The sequence below is a fragment of the Gracilinanus agilis genome, chromosome 2 (genome assembly GCF_016433145.1).
Source record: "Gracilinanus agilis isolate LMUSP501 chromosome 2, AgileGrace, whole genome shotgun sequence".
NCBI classification, from domain to species: Eukaryota; Metazoa; Chordata; class Mammalia; order Didelphimorphia; family Didelphidae; genus Gracilinanus; species Gracilinanus agilis.
Window position 1 is genome coordinate 396028826 of NC_058131.1, and position 18021 is coordinate 396046846.

Genomic DNA, 18021 nt, shown 5'->3' on the forward strand with positions numbered 1-18021 from the left:
TCTCTCTCTCTCTCTCTCTCTCTCTCTCTCTCTCTCTCTCTCTCTCTCTCTCTCTCCCTCTCCGTCCTCCTCCTCCTCCTCCTCCTCCCTCTGCCTTCTTTATCCAGTTCAGAAAATGATATGGTTTGTCTGATGCCCGGCCTCCCCATCCATGTTTCTATACTCTGTTTCTGCACATACCCTAATGATGAAAAACAAGTTCTACCCCTTCCTCTTCTATCCTTCTTTTTACACTAGACTGCAAAGAGTTGAGAAATGAGAGCAAGGAAAGGCAGTGCTGTAGTAACCTGTAAATGACCTTTTTTAGGATTTTGTGAAGGGGACAAGAGAAATTGGATGATTGCTTTAGGGGATGCTAAGGTCAAGTGAAGGTTTTCAAGTATCTCTGAAATAAATAAGTATTGACCCAACTAAGGGAATAGAAGAACAGTTTCCTTTATTTCCCTTAAACCAGCAGTTCCATTATCAGACTTCTCACCCTTAGACAGAAGATGGTTCTTGCTGAATTCCATTTCACACTCCAGCCTTTAGGCATGCCATATACCATTATCAGACCGGAACCCGAAGTCAACTCCCCCCATTCCTTTGTTGCACATTTTTTAAATGGGGAGGGGAATTCAAACCTGTGATTTCAATGACATAAGCGACTGCTTAGGAGGAATCTTCTTCTCCCAAAGCATATCAGCAGCTGTTCTGTAACTTAGAGTTTTATTATTGATATTAGCTATCTGCATTGCCTCCAAATTTTATTTTAGGGAGTTCTAATCTCTCTTATTGACTCAAGATATGGAGCTCTAAACTACTTGGGCAGCTGTTTATAAGTGGTTACAATTGTTTTTTAGATTATAATAATACAAACTCCCATTTATATAACATTTGTTATGTGCCAGGCATTGTGCTAAATGCTTTGCAGTTATTATCTCATTTGATCCTCACTACAACACTGGGAGACATTCTTGGATCTTGGATCCTAGTTCTTGTTGGAAGGTTTGGACCTATTAGGGGTCAGTTGGCTTTGGTGTAAGGAAGACATGAAATTTAAGTTAAAGATTCAATCTCTGGATAAGAAAAGTTAATTTCATAGAATCATAGATATAGAACTGAGAGGTTAAGTGATTTGGCCAGAGTCATAAGCATGGAGCACCAAGCCTCCTGACAAAAGATGTGGGTTCAAATCTGTCCTCGGATACTTCGTATCTGTGTGACCCTGGGCAAGTCACTTAATCTCAATTGCCCAGACCTTAATTCTCTTCTTTCTACTAAGATAGAAGGTAAGGGTTTAAAAATTATTAGAGTAATGCACTTAAAATCAGTTTGTGGATTTTATTTGTATGGAGTTGGTTTGAAGGTCTTGCTGAATTCTTTGTGATCCTAACCCATACCATATCTTTTTGCGGACATTTCATTGCATCTGATGTTATTGGGGACAAGGGAAAATTCTCCTCTTTTGAAAATATATTTATTGGCTATATTTTCCTACCATCCCCAAAGGGTTAATAACTTGCCAAATTATGAACAATTTCCCCACTTTTCATTCTTGTGAAAGACCCTAAAAATTTCGAGTGAATGATGACCTGTTTTGCAAATGCTCCCCATTACTTTCTATAGAGACATGGGAGAATTAGCTCAGTGCCTCCCCATTTGCCAAAGCATGTGATCCTAGAATTAAAGAATGTTAGAGCTGAAAAAGATCTTAGAAGTCATCTTGCTTAATACCTTCATTTCTCAGAGGGGAGACCTGAGGCTCAGAGAGAAGTCACTTGGGTATAGATACACTGTTAGAAAGTGGCAGAGTTAGGACTTGAACTCAAATCTCTTGACCCTTAGCCCAGGATTCAAGTCTTTTTCTTTATTTTTTCTTAAAAAACCCTTCCCTTCTATCTTGGAATCAATAAAGTGTATCAGTACCAGGGTAGAAGAGTGGTAAGGGCTAGGCAATGGCAATTAAGTGACTTGCCCAGGGTCATAAAACTAGGAAGTGTCTGAGACTAGATTTGAACCCAGGTCCTCCTGACTCCAGACATGGCTTTCAATCCACTAAGTCATCTAGTTTCTGCCAATTAAGATCTTTTTCATAGTATATCAGGGCTGCTTAGAAAATCAGGCATCATCAAACTCAACACATGCCTGAGCTGGCATCCCCTCTGCAATCTCCCTGATATATTATCATGTATCCTTCAGTGATGAAGAACATGCTAAACAAAATGGAATCCTTTTTTTTCCAAGCAATTGTCTAATTTCAGGCTCCAATGATGAAAGCTGTGGCAACATCTTTCTCAATTCCACTGTCGATCTCTATTGGATTTATTCTGATTTTAATGATGCAGACCACATTCCCTAAATTGCATATCCAATAAAGCTAGTGTCTACTTTTTTCACCATGGCTTACCAATGTTCTAAAACCTTGATAGGGCAGAAAATACAATTGCACAATTATTGTCCTGACCTTAAGGAATAAACCTGCTGGATGACAAAACAAAAATTAACTAAAGAGATAAACTAGCAACCAAGTGGAAGAGTTCTTTCTTACTAATAGTAAGTGTAGAAAGTACCATTTCTTTCTGACCATATTTATGCATCAAGCTGGGAAAAGAGTTGAGATCTTAAATATTGTAAATAGAGTATACTAATTTATGTGGGATTTTTTTTCAGGCTAAGCAAATACCAAATTCTCCATCAGTATATACACATATACATATACCCATATGAAATTTATGTGAAATTTATATAGAACCTGAAGTACTCTTTTTCCTCCCCCTACTTAATTTTGCACAATAGTTCCTCCAGACAATATTGTCACAGATTCAAAATCATATATGACAACTCCCTTGCCCTGTGAAATATTTACCTTTATTAGTCATTCAGACTTGGCCTTGGTTAATTCAAATCAAGGTTATTTAATGAAATAAAGTAGTTAGAAAAGTAATAAAAAGGTAGTAATAAAAAGGTAACAAACTTTTTTCTTATAAATCTGGTACACACTATCCTGCAAATCTATGGGAAGAATAGACAAACATAAGGAAATGTGTGTTGAGAGTCAATAATGGAGCAGTGATTGTTATATTCAAATAGAAAGCAATCCTTGCTGCTGGTATACTGCCTTAGAAAACCACAAACAAACATCATCTAGATTTTGTTGTATTTTTTTGGAGTTGTGTCAAACATTTCCCAAATACATTTTAATCTGAATTAGCAAGCACCTAGGAGTTTCACATCTCTGAAAGGGAGAAAACATGTGAAAAGGGTGTCTGGATAGAGGGGGGTAGCTCCTGCCTCTGACTGTAGAGACTCAGATGTGTTCTGGAGATGTCATTGTGTTGTTCCTACTGGATCTGCTTTCCATTGTTATGTAGTATCTAAAAGAAAAGTTGCTGCTGGTTTCTCAGAATTACTGCTCAGGTTTGTTCTGGTTCTGTGGTTATTGTCAGTCACTGCCAGGAGTTGCCTATTTGGGCATTTGATTGTGGAACTTCTATTTGGTTCCACTGTAACTGCAGTCCCCAAATCCATTGTTATGGGACTCTTTCCTTATTCAAGATCAGTGGCCTGATCTAGAATATAGGACAGGGCAGAGATTTTAAAAGTGGGAGAGAGGGGTAATCTTCATTCCCTCGAATCTTTGGGTCTCCTTAAGACTATTCTACTTCTGTAGTCATTTTGGGTTCTGTTGACTTTCAACTTTGAGAAAATATGGATGATGTCAACCCCACTTCAGGGTGATGAAGGTAAAGACTTGGGGAAGAAGCTGACATGAGAGGAGCTGTCAGTCTCTTTTGCTGGTCTCTTGAAGGGATCCAAGAACTCAAAGAGACTGAAGAACTCATCAACTCTTTGGGCCCCTTAAACAGGCTTGGACCATTGATCTCCACCATTGAAGAAAGAGTCCCATACCAATGGGCCTGGAGTCAGGAAGACCCAAGTTCAAGTACAGACTCAGACATTTACTATTCATGTGACCCTGGGCAAGTCACGTCTCTGCTTCCTTTTTCTCATCTATAAAATGAGCTGGAAAAGGAAATGGCAAAGCACTCTAGCATATTTGCCAAGAAAACTCCAAATTGGTTCATAAAGAGTCCGACATGACTGAAAACAACTGAATAGCAATTGCTACAGTAATCTCACTGAGCTCTATGACTGATGACTTTTTAGCAGCCTTGAGGACCTTGTTGCCTCTAATCTGTAAATGAATCTTAGGAAATGCAAAAGCTAAGGCCAGGGGGAAATGTCAATATGTACTTCTAATGCTGCCCAAATCCTGGTCTTCCACGTGTATATGTATTAGCATTCAATTCTTTGAATCCACTACATATAATTTATTTCAAAGACCTGTGATTTCTTCTGTGTGAGGATTACATTTGCCAACTGCAACATCCAAAATGAATAATCTTGGAGAGTTATATGAAGCTCAAGGGGGTTAAGGGACTTTCTAGTTGACACAGCAGAAATGCTTGATGCTGGCTTGACTATAATATGTAATATTATTCAGATTTAGGTGTTCTTGGTTCTGCACCCTAGTTGCTATGTAATAATGTCTATAATTCTCACATTTGTATAGTCAATTCTATATTTCACAATATTCCTTAATAAACAGGGTAATAATAAGAATAATAATAAAACATTTCTATAACTTTTTATAGCTTACACAGTATATTCTTCATAACAGTTGTAAGGTAGGTAATTCAAATGATTATACCCACTTAATAAATGAAGAAACTAAGGATCAGAGATGTGAAATTACTTTTTCAATGTCTCATAGGTAATAAATATTGAATGTTTTATTTGATTGTTATGACATCCTTATTAGACTGGGAAACTATAATTTTCTTTATTTCACGGACGAGTCAACTGAGGTGGAGAGAAGTTAACTTTCTTGCCTGAAGTGACATAACTGATTTAGTGTCAATACCAGAACTGGAACTCAGTTTAACTAACTCCTAATCTCTTCCTCCTGAGGTAATGTAGAGTTATTGTTGTTGTTTTTCCTTCATTTTCAAAGATGACCAATGATATCATGGAGGTTGTCAACTTGCCTGTGAATTGAATGTGAGTTGCATAAAATCATCAGCCTCACTTTCTCTTCCAGAGTCATCAAAGTCCACTGAAAAGACAAAAGTCAGAATGAGTGGTGATAACCTGGGATGCAGTGGGTGATCTTGGTGTCTTTGATATTGGACTGTGCTCCACAGTGCCTACTTCAGTCATAGTGGAATGATGGTTGTATTTTGAGACAATGTTCCAATCTGAGTTCCAATCCCAGTCCCCCCATTTATTGCCTATGTGACATTGGGCATATCACGTTACCTCTCCAACTCTCAGTTTCCTTAGTTGTACATTGATGGGGTTGAATTAGATGACCTCTAATGTCCCCTCTGGCTCAACATCTAGAATTCTAGTCTAGTTTTCTCATCATCAGTCCTTTCTGGGTGTTGACCTCTTAGGATTTGTGCAGGGGTTTTGTAACAGGACCATAGAATGATGGTACTCCAGTATGTGGAAACAAGCAGAAGAATTGCCCTTTTAAAACAGTAACTAGATTTTATAACTTATATAGAGAGTATAGTATAGTGAAAAGTACACTGGATTAGAACACAGAGAGCCTGGGTTCAAATTATCATTCTTCTACTTATCACTCATGTAGCTTGGGTGTGTCAGGGTTCACTTATGTTAGAAGAGACATTAGAGAGCTTCCATTTCATCCTTTTGTTTTATATGGGAGAAAGTTGAGAGCCAGAGAAGGGAAGTAGAGATATGGCTTTGAGTCCTGGCTTTGTGACTTGGTACAAGTCACGTCCTTTCTCTTTGCCTCAGTCTTCTCATCTGTAAAATGGAATGGCTGGACTAGATGATTCCTTTTGTTCCTTTCAGCTCTAAATCTGACATTCTAAGAACTCGCTCATTCACCTCACACAACCTATCCCAGCAGGCATTGCTTAATTAGAGTTCTCCATGTTCTCTGTATTTTCACATTCCCATAGACAAAGGTTTTACTTTTCACAAGTCATTCAGCAAGACGGCCTGTTTTAATTCTGTGATGTCAGTCACATTTACCTTTAACCCCCAGAAATGAAAAAGAGAAGCATATCTGGGGCTGCCTAAAAAGCTCAGCACGAGAAGCTTGAATTTTACTTTCCTTACACTCCCACCACCAGTCACTTCACCAAGCTGTCATTTCAAATGTTTCGCACATTTTTCACGTGAAAGAGTGGTGGGGTGCACATGTGCTGTGTGTGGGTGGCAAGGAGGGGTGTATGTGAATTGCCTACTCTTTTGCACAGTCCCTGTGGTCAGTAGAGAAGGCTGCTAGCTATTGCCTTTTCCAAGGGCAGTATTCCAAACTCCAATGATACATTTTGCCCTTTGTTTTCCCATCAGTGCCTGGGGGCTCCTCATTCATGAATGCAATTGACCTTGCCCCTTCTCCACATTCCCAATCCAGTACATGTGAGTTCTTTCTCACTTCTGTTACTCATTCAGCGTGAGATCTTGGGAAAGTCATGCTCTTTTTGTCTCAGTATTCTCCTTTGTCAAATGAGGAGTAAAAAACAAATGGTTTTGTCAAGAACCTTTGTACCTCTAACATTCAATGTTCTAATGCCTCTTCTAGGTATGGCATTTTAGGTTCTTGGATCCTTTCTTAATAGTCTTTGTTTCACAGTGCCTTTCATCTTTGACATTCCATTTTCTTAGTTCCTTTTTTATCTCTAATCTTCTGTATTATGAGTTCCCTTACATCTTTAGAAATCCGTGTTCTAAGGTCCTACTTTGGCCCTGACATTCTGTATTCTAAGATTCCCTTTAGCTATGAAATGTGTTAAGGTTTCTTTCAGCTCTGACATTCTATCTTCTAAGTTCCCTTTTACTCTTGACATTCTAAGTTTTAAGGGAAATTTTGGCTTTGACATCCAGTGTTCTAAGGTCCCTTTCAGCTCTAATATTCTACCTCATCACTAGAGCAATGTAAAAATGATTAGACTTTAGCAACTGTACTGCAGGAAGTAGGGGGAGAAGTTGCTAAATGTTGTTCTGAAATCATTAGGTCAAGGAAGCAGAGAGGTCTCTGTAGCACATGAATGTCCTTAGAACTGGGGGTATAGAAGTGATATCCATGGGCAGAAGGTTCTCTGCCACCTTTCTACAGACTATTTCCTTGTCATGCAGATCTAAAATAGGTTGGAACCCTAGAGCCCTGGAAACAGGAGGAGAAGATTGAGGAAAGCAAGGGTTAGGTTACATACTAAGTTATTCTATTAAAAAAAAAAATCTGTTATGGGGCAGCTGGGTAGCTCAGTGGATTGAGAGTCAGGCCTAGAGATGGGAGGACCTAGGTTCTAATCCGGCCTCAGACACTTCCCAGCTGTGTGACCCTGGGCAAGTCACTTGACCCCCATTGCCTACCCTTACCACTCTTCCACCTATAAGTCAATACACAGAAGTTAAGGGTTTAAAATAAAAAAAATTTAAAAAAATCTGTTAAACATAGGAGAGCCATTTATGTAACCATATTGGACCTAGATCTACAGAGAATAAACTCTGCCATTCGGATGTACCAGGCTGGACAGAGAAAGGATGGGCCCTGATCTTTTTCTTCAGTTCTTATACCATCTTGATGATGCAAACAAGTTATTTAATCAGCAGTCCATTATTGTTTTATTTGAGCAGAATGACACAGTAGATAAGAGTTGATAAGACTTGGTAAAGGGTCTTGGGTTTGAATCTTACCTGTCATATGTAATAACTTGTCAGTGAGCATATCATTTAACTTTTCTGAGCCTCAGTTCCCTCATCTGTCAGATGGGGATAACAATACTTGTAGTATGCATCATATAGTTGTTGTGAAGCTCAAATGAGATCGCTTATGTAGCATATTTTCCAATGTGAAAGTCTTATGCCAAAGTCAGCTATCATTATTGTTTCCAAAAGAATGAACATTATTCTTCAGTTTAGAATCTTGGCTCTGATAGTTCCTGACTCTGTGACATCTGTAAAATGAGGATGATATTACATTATATAATTTATTGTATTATTATTAGAGAAATGCTTTGTAAGTCTTAGAGGCCCATGAAAGTATGAGTTATTTTTATCGTTTGCTCTGTTTGCCTGTACTGGCTGTGGCAGGATGAGGTTGCCCCCTTTGACAGGATGCAGCAGCAGGGAGTATGTAATCTTAAAACTGGTGGACAGTCAGCAAATATTTATTAACATAATTTAAATTTGTGGTGGACTAGGTACTAAAGTGGAAATTATGAGATCTGGGTTTTCATCAAAGCTGTGCCTCATCTTGTGTGTGACAGTGGTGTTTTACTATAGATTAATTGTGGTTTGGGATCCCAAATTACAGTTCAAGGAAGCTTGGAATACAGAACAAATTCACCAGAGAAAATTCAAATAAGTCAGAACTATTGAGGGGACATAAAATAAGAAGGGCAGTCAGGGACAATAGAAACAGGTCAGGTTTACCCAAACCAATTAAATCTGGGGAGTTTCATAGGGTTTTTATCTGGGGGATTTCATAGGGTTCTTATCTGGGGTAAGTGGAACTATGCATTCTAGGGAGGGAACAAGGACCCTTGATCTGAGCACTGGTGCTGATTATTGTGATGTGGGGGGATGAGAGTTTCTGGGAGAGATGTGGTAGGGATTGGTGACTGGTTGATATTTAAACCTTCTTCCAGCCAAGGGGCTTTTAGCTATTGCTGCTGGGCTTATTTTGACAGGGTGGCTCAAGGGAATTGAGCTTCCCTGGAGCTTTTTCACTTAGTAGGGTGGGGAAGCTACTAAAGTACTTATGAGTGGTCAAATTTTAGAGAGAAACTTCATTTTCTAATGGAAAGAATACCGATTTTGGATGCTGAAGACCATGTAGGCATACTCATACAGCCTTGAGCAGTTGGCAGCCTTTGGGGAGGTGTTGGTGATACAGAAATAGTGTTGTACAATGAAAGGACACTAGATTTTGAGTTGGAGGAAGGGTTAAAATACTGCTATTTCTTGCCTGTGTAACGTTTTAACAAGTCACTAACTTTCTAAAGCTCAATTTCTTTTTAAGGATTTTGGAGAAGATGACTTCTAAGATCATTTTCAGGTTTAAAAATCTAATTTCACATCATTAAAAAATGTGTAAGGTGTTTTTACTCTGTGGACTTTAATTTACTCATTTATCAAGTACAGAGCTTATACCTAGTGATTTTAAAGGTGTGTTGTTAGTTGTTTCGGTCTTGTCTGACTCTTCATGACTCTATTTGGAATTTTCTTGCCAAAAATATTGGAATGCTTTGCCATGTCTTTCTATAGCTTATTTTACAGATCAGGAGAGTGAGGCAAACAAGGTTAAGTGACTTGTTCAAGGTCACACAGCTAGTAAGTACCTGAGGCCAAATTTGGAATCATGTATTTCTGTCCAGTACTCTGTTGTGCCACTTGGTTGTCTTTTAAAGGTGTACTCAAGGGTTAATATTTTGTGATTTTGATTTTAATTCACCAAATATCAATAGAGAGAAACCCCCTAAAATTAAGTCCTTTTAAAAAATGAATGTTATGCAATATGCAGTCAAAGTAAATGAAAGGAAGGATTGGTGTATTGAAAAGATCACACATTCCAACATTTTCTGGAGCAGAGATTCCACCCATAAAAGTGTCTCCCTACTGGCTTCTATTTTGCATGTACTAATGTAGCAGCTTTCTGAGCTTAATTTGATTTTGTTTAGGTAACCACTAGATGGCACAGTGGGTGTGTACAACCTGTCCCTCTTAAGGTATCACCAAGGCCCATGTGTATTGCAGACTGCCAGTCATCCATTGGCTCTATCCTTTACTCTTTTTTTTTTTTAATCATCTACAGGTTTGTATGTATCTTTTGGCTACCTCCTACCTGCTTACCACACTCTTCCCATCTCTGATCTCTGGGCAAAAGGGTTATAACATTAGTAAATAGTTTAATTGAATTAAGCAAAAAAGTAACAAAACAGAAACATTATTACTTTATAATCTATACTACAGTTTTCATTGAAATCTTAGGCTCAGCCTCTCCCTAAGGCATAAACCCCTTTAAGCTGGTCTGTCTCTCTCTCATATCTCCCAAACACAGCATGAGGCTTTCTCAGGGATGAGAGCTAGCCTAGAAGGTCTATACCTTATTTTAGACTTTTCATCTTCCTGTGAAAAAGCACCAGATATGCATGATTAACTCATGGTACTCTATTCAGCACTAAGCAGAGTGTCTGACACATAGTAAGTGCTTAACATATGTTTATCAATCTATTGATTGATTGTCAATAGTGTGATTAAATGCTGCTGTGGAAACTTTCAGTGATTTTCATTGCTGTAGCAGAATAGGAATAAAGGAACTCAGGAATGTTTCCCAGGGTCTCAGAACCTTTGGTTTTTTTCTCCTTTTTTTTTTACTAGAACTCTGCATTGTGATCTTTGAGGACAGAGATGGTTTCTTCCTTCCTTCCTTCCTTCCTTCCTTCCTTCCTTCCTTCCTTACTGCCTTAATAAATGCTCATTTCTGTTTGTCCCTAACATATCTAGTTTTGAAACTGGACACTGATAAGGTGCCCCAGAAGCTGTATATAGGTTCCTTTCTGAATGCCACAAAGTTAGCATTAATAGTAGGAAGAAGTCAAACATGTGCCAGCTACCACTGTGCCCATCTTGGTTCCTGTCTTAGCACTACCTTCAGTCATCAAGAAAACCTACATTTGATTTCACTGCCCTCCATCTTCCATCCATGGCAATCCACAGGCCAAAGTTGCAAATGAAGTTGTCTGAACATCAGTGTACTGGTGAGGGGTTATAATACTACTACTCTGCCTAAGTAGGTTTCTCTTTTGGGAAATACAATTTCTTGTTGCAAACTATTAAGTTGATTTAGGTATTATGAAATCACATATAATTTGGGCAGCAAGGACCAGTTTTTCCTAGAATCTGATAATCTCTTGAAAAGCTGAACATTCAGGCATGAATTCAGTAGTGATATTTAGACTAAAACTGGGACTGTAGAGAAATAATAGCAATATTTAGCTCTATCTTGACTATCAACATTTTTCTTTCTCCCCATTTCCTAACCAACAAATCAGTCATACCTGTATTGCATTCTTTAAATAAAAGGAAAGTGGGTATTATTAGACTGGAAAGAAGTAGGCAATTTATGATTTCAGAGAAAAAACAAACAAAAAAACCTTAATAACATACTAAGCAAAAATACTAGCTCTGGCCATCATCATGTTGCAGGCCAGATTAATGTTTCTCAGACTTTTTATTCTCAGTCCCACTGTTAAAAATTATTGAGAATTCCAAAGAGTTTTTATTTATGTAGGTAATAGCTATTGACACTTATTTTACTAGAAATTCAAACTCATAAATTTAAAATACTTATTAATTCATTTAAACATAAAAATGATAAGATCATTCCATGCTAATATAAATAGCACATTTTACTTTTTATTTTTTAAAATTCTTGCCTTCCATCTTAGAATCAGTACTGTGTATTGGTTCCAAGGCAAAAGAATAATAAGGGCTAGGCAATGGGGGCTTAAGTGACTTACCCAGGGCTATACAACTAGGAAGTATCTGATGACAAATTTGAACTCAGGACCTCCTGTTTCTGGGCCTGGCTCTCAATCTACTTAGCCACCTTTCTGTCCCCTAAGTAGCACATTTTTATGAAAATAATTATATTTAAAAGTGAGAAGAATGACATTATTTTACAAATTTTTGAAAATCTCTTTAACCTCTTGCTTAATAGAAGATGCACATTATTTTGGAAATGATTTTGATATTGTTTATCCCCTGAAAGTTTCCTAGGAGTCCAAGGGCCACACAATGAGAACCATTGGTCTGAATGATCTCTATGGTTTGAATGCAATCAAAAGTTTTCCAGGAAAATCATGGAAAAACCGAAAATGTGTACACCAGGGTTTCAATGAATGCATGTGTAATTCCTTGTCAGTAGTCTATAAGAGCTACTTGAAGGCTTCAGTTGTGTCTTTGTATATCCAAAATTCCCAGTACAGGATTTTGCACATAGTAGGTACTTAACATGTCTGTTGAATGGATTTTTCTCCACTTCACCTACTTATTCCTTTTCTTTGACTCTACTTTGTCCTTCTTCCTACTGTGTTTCCTAGGCTTTTCCTTATTACCCCATTTTGACCTGGAGTCCAGAGATCTGGGGAAACATTAGGTGGGTAATTATCCCCATATTCCAAATCGCCATATTTCCCTTGGTTCCAGTTCTTTTCATCTGCAAAATGGGGATTACTATACAGTATTGGTACTTCCTACCTCAAAAAATTGTGTTAGTATCAGAGGGGATACCCTCTGATACTTGAGCAAAATCTCAAGTTTCGAAAAGCCTAAATAATAGAGATACTGAAACTTAAGGCTTTTCGATAAAAATAGATATTCCCCATTCTAGAAAGAGTCTGAAGCCTAAATATCTCAGTTGCTAATGAAGAAGCTAGCAAGATAATGAACTTGCTTTTAGGGTACAAATGACATTCACACATTTGTCTCTGGCTATTTATCTAAATCAGATCCCCAGAAGAGATTGGGACCTAGAATTGACCTGATTGAGGAAGGGCACCTGAGCCAGAAAGGACTGTTGAACAAGAGACACAGGAATTCTTCCATCTTCTGCCTACATGTGGCAGACTATTTTAGAATAGAGGCTCCAGGGAAGTCAAAGATTGGAGATGTCTGTTGATCTTAAACTAAGGTCCATTGTCCTAGCTTAAAGAGTCCTGTTGGGTTTCATAGGGAAAGAGAACTATAACACTGGAGTCCCAAATGAAATTAATACCACTCAGTACCTGTCCAGTCCAGCCCAGCCTGGAAGAAACAGTCTAGCAAAAGAATGACCTGTTTGGCAGCCTGTGCCCAGTGCCCCATCCCCTCCAGAAGTAAGTAGCTTAGCCCACTTGGCCACCCAGTGACTTACTTGAGTAAGCCAATCAGTGAATCAGCTATTTTGTCATTTAATTGAGACACTATAATCATTGAGGGCAAGTCCATCTAAGCTGACCATTCAGAAGGAACAGTGAGACCTTTGAGGAGCCATCCCAGTTGGGTAACAGTTATTTATTCATCAACAGTGTCATATCCTACAACAAACAACATCAGGAACCTCTGGAAAGCAAGAAGAAATAGAAATCCTGCATTTTTGGAGTGTGAGTTTCTTGGACCATGTGTGTTATTCTCTAAGTGTGCCTCACTACCACTGATCATGCTATATACTTTGTTTTCATTCTTCCTCTGTGAACTCTGTATATATTTGTGGGGTAGTGTACTTCTGGTGTTTGGGATTGGGAGGAGCTTTGTAACTACTGTTCTTGCTATACTATTTATGCAAATACATTTGCTAAAGAACTGGCTTGTGTGGCTTCTTACTAAGGGGGAATCTCATTGGCAGGGGCTTGTGACCTAGGAAGTTAGCCATTTCTGCAGAATTACTCCTAGAATCCTAAAAGTAGCAGCAATTTGGCCTCTGGTGATCCAATCTGCCAATGCCAATCTGAGTTGAGCCAGTGTTGTTACCCTGAAAGAAGTGTACATGTGAATAATATTTTATAAACCAGGGGTATATAAATGTGAGTTATTATTGTCGTAGTGAAAAGATTAAACATTGTTTAATTATGCTAACATAAAAGAACTCTATAAAGGTAAATCCTATTCTCTAGGAGTTTAAAATTAACTGTGGTCAATCATCAAGAGATAGTAGAAAAGAAATATATAACATGAAGAAACATGGAGAAACAAGAAGGTAAAAATTTATATTAGAAAAAATTAGTAAAAGATAATATTAAAGTCACTTTGAGGTTGAGGAAATAAGGGGAAGTATAAAAATTGGAATGTGGCTAGAAAAATCAGTTTCACTTCTCTAAATATTTTTTCTTAGAAAATTTAACAGAAACATTTATACTTTATTGAGAACTGGATATTCACATCATTGATAACTTTCTTTCCTTACGGCCATGAAATCTGTTTATAATTGGCTATTACTCGTTTAAGAAATGAGGTTCTTCCTCAGTGGGTGGTGGCATCTTCTGTCCTTGCAGGAGGACAAAAATTCAAACCACCTAAGTATAACAATATAAAATTCACCAGAGTACACTAGAAAATAAAATATATATAAAATATATTATATATAAAATCAAATATAAGAATCTGAGCAATTTATTGTCAATAAAACAAGGATAATTGGGTGTGGGATCTTCTTAGCCAAGCTGCATTTAAAATATATTGATTTTAGGATCATCATCTTGCAGACCCTTATGCTTCAGTGAAAACTGATCTCCCAAACCACTACATTAAGATCAGTGTAAAATCTGCTAAGACCCCAATTACTAGTGTAGCAGAAATAATCTTTTGGGAATTCCTTGTTTTCCCTTTAATAAGAGCTGCCAGAATTGAGTGGAATTGAACTTCAGAGATGTACCTCTCTTATCTCCAATAGTTATTTTGTGTTTTACTTTAAAAAGTGATTAGTATCTGTCCCTCGTGTGTCCTGTGCTTTCTTTTGAAAATCCATGTTTTAAATCAAACTATTTGACTTGACTGACGAGGATGTTATTTCATGTTTGATTGATGATATCAGAGATGGTCTTTGGAAAGTCTTTGCAATCCTCCATCAAAATTGCAAGTTGAAAGTGAGTAAAGGAAGAAATGCAAACAAATAAAAAACTCTCCTAGAAGGAAAAAAAGAAAAAAAAGGCTAAAAAAGACAATGTTATTTTATGATGGCAGCAATGTTATGTGGGCTGGGGCTATGGGGCTCAGCTTTGGGGGTGGAGAAAGAGGTTCTTGGTCCCACACAGCCACACTGCCTCAGTACTGGTATTAGAATGCAGGTGATGATTGGTTGCCCAAGTCGTTCATAAATAAAACCAGCTGGCTGCAACAAAAAGTCCAAGTTCCTGAGGCTTCATAATTATTTATGAGCCAGGTCAGTGTGCAGAGAATGTTACCAAAACAATGAGAGCAAACAGCCTTCTTTCCCTTGAGAAAACTGCTGACTTAAAAAAAACATTTTGAAAGAAAAAAGGAGGCCTGTAATACATTTATTTTCATGTTATTATCTCCTTATGGTTCTGGATGGTAAATCATATAAGAGCATTATTATCATGCCAACCCTGAAATAGCCCATTGAAACAAATCCATCTGACATGATTGCAGATTTAATTAGTTTGTTGGTTTAAAAGAAGACTCAGATTTTCACATCAGCTTTCATTTGTGGGGACAAATTGTGGGTAACCACATTGAAAATCGAGTTACCAGTACTTGTTGCTGCTGCTGTTTTTGCTATCTCTTCCTTCTCCTTTACTTTCTCTTCATTTTCTTTCATTTTTTATCCCTTCAGCCTTCTTCCAAAGGAACCATTCTTTGAAAGTAATATAATTTTCCCCTTCTGAACCTCAGTAGCCACAGCTACCTAAACCCAGAAAAGAAATTTCTCAACATCATATGAATTAGTATTGTCAAATGATTCAACATTAGCAAATGACAATAAAAAAGAAGCTTTGTCTCATACCTTGCTGTTGTACCCTAGGGACCACTGGGCCTTTGTATCTGACAAACTTCTCCCAGTTAAGTTATTCAACTTATTTAACTAACCCAGTTAAGTTGTCTCCCTCCCCCACCCAGAGAATGTGAGATCCTTGATAGCAGAAATAATTTTTCCTTTTGTATTGGTAGTCTCATTGCTTGTAGAGACACATAATAAATGCTAAATAAAATCCTCCTCCTCCTGCTCATCATCATCATTATCATCATTACCTTGTTCTCCTCCTCCTCCTCCTCCTCCTCCTTCTTCTTTTCTTTCTCCTCCCCCTCTTTTCTCCTTCTCCTCCTTCTCCAGAACATAGTTTGGGGACATGTTCGGTCTAGCCATCCTGGTTAAAAGATAATTTTGGAGGATATCTTTTTCAGCTTCCTGGTTTCTAGATGGCCTTGCATTCCTACTATTTTTAGTAGTTGTCTATAAGAGAATTTGCCACATTGTTGATCCATCTTCTGAAATGCAGGTCATTTAGTTCTAGTCATTAAGCATTCCAAATAATGTGGAATATTAGTTGCTCATTAAGAAAAAATCTCAGGAGAGTTGGTGCAGAGTTGAGTCTTAATCACTGGCAAAAATACAATGGACACGTTAAATTTGGAATGCCTATGATGGTCTTTAGCCAGGAAAAATCTGAACCTGGCAACATAAAGTAGTTATTTACAAAATTGGGAAAGGTATATTGGTAGAAATCCAGTGCTTGAGGTAGGGGAAGTATTATTCCTTTTTCATAGTGGTTTTAATTCTGTCTCCATGCCCAAATCTTTGCACATGAAATTTCTGTGGAGTACTATGTCCTTGTTCTATTTCTGTTTTTTCCTCTTACATCTCCTTTGCATCACCCCCCCCCCCGCCCCAACTTGATTAGAGTTTCCCCGTGTAGTTTTGGAGCCAAGTTTAGAGTTCCTGGCTTAAACTCTGCAGTCCAGATATCTCTTCCCCTATTTTATTTATATTCATTTACTTATTCAGCAAACATTATGAACTTACTAGGCAGATTATAGGCTGGATGTTTGTACAAGTATACCACTGGTCCTTGGTCAGAAGGGAATAGGAAAGACCAATGGGAATATTTCCTAGAGCATGCCAGGACAATCTGGCTCATGCTTTATGCATACCTATGGACAATATGTTAGAGGTATGGGTCAGGGGAGATGAGAGACCATCCTCGTCCCCTCATAGTGTATAATTTAATAGAAGAATAGTAGAATATAAATATAATAACAATAAATAAATAAAAATAAAAATATAAGTACATAAGCTACCTGTTCTTTAATAGTAGTCCATCAAGAATTCTTCCATGCCTTTCCCAATATATACACAAAGAGTCATGAAAATATATTTGTATATACATATATAAATACACACATGTACCTTTAACCTTTAGTTCTATTATATTAATTAAATATATATTATTAATTATATTATATATTAAAATATTTAAATGCATACTTAAGTATTTATGAAATATATTAAATAAAACAAACAATAAATAATTATTTAATATAATTAACTGGTAAATGTATTAATTAATTACAGAAAAATCAACAAAAATTAATTCAATATATTATATATGTAGTATATCTGTTCCTATTTCTGTCCTTTATTGTTGCTTTTTTAGGTGGTTTTGGTGGTGAAATAATATTATAGATCTAGAACTTAAAGGAATCCCTTATTTTAACATTTGAGGAACTTGAGACACAGAGAGGTAACTTGTTCACATAGGTAATCAGTATTGAAGGTGGCATTAGAACCTAGATTTTCCCACTCCAGATACATTGCTCCTCCCATTTAACTATGTTTTTTTTTAAACCCTTGTACTTCGGTGTATTGTCTCATAGATGGAAGATTGGTAAGGGTGGGCAATGGGGGTCAAGTGACTTGCCCAGGGTCACACAGCTGGGAAGTGGCTGAGGCCGGGTTTGAACCTAGGACCTCCTGTCTCTAGGCCTGACTCTCACTCCACTGAGCTACCCAGCTGCCCCCATTTAACTATATTTTGACTTTTCTTTTTCCCCCTTTGACTCCCTTCTTTCATTCCCAATCAGAGTCTCTTTGAATGTCTCTACTATAATTCCTCAATCAGGGAAAGAACATGGACTGCAGGAAGAATATATCTACAAACAACGTTATTTAACTGTATGTTTACCTCTTTTAAAATATTTTTGCTATCACTACTTCTCTCCTTTACTGAACTTCAGAGATGAACTATAAGCAACTTTTTACACTTTTGCAAATACTCAGACTACTTATTATTCCCATTGCCTCTGTCCAGAGTACTGATAGACTTCTTGTTGTCCACTATAATTTCTAGACCTTTATTTAACTGCCTTTTCATTCAATATCCACTCCTGTTTAAAAGTTCACACTTTCCAATTATATCAACCTTTCTGGATCCTTGTAACTGACATACATTAGCCCCAAGGATCCTTTTCCAGCTTATTTAATGACTTTGGCTTCTAGCT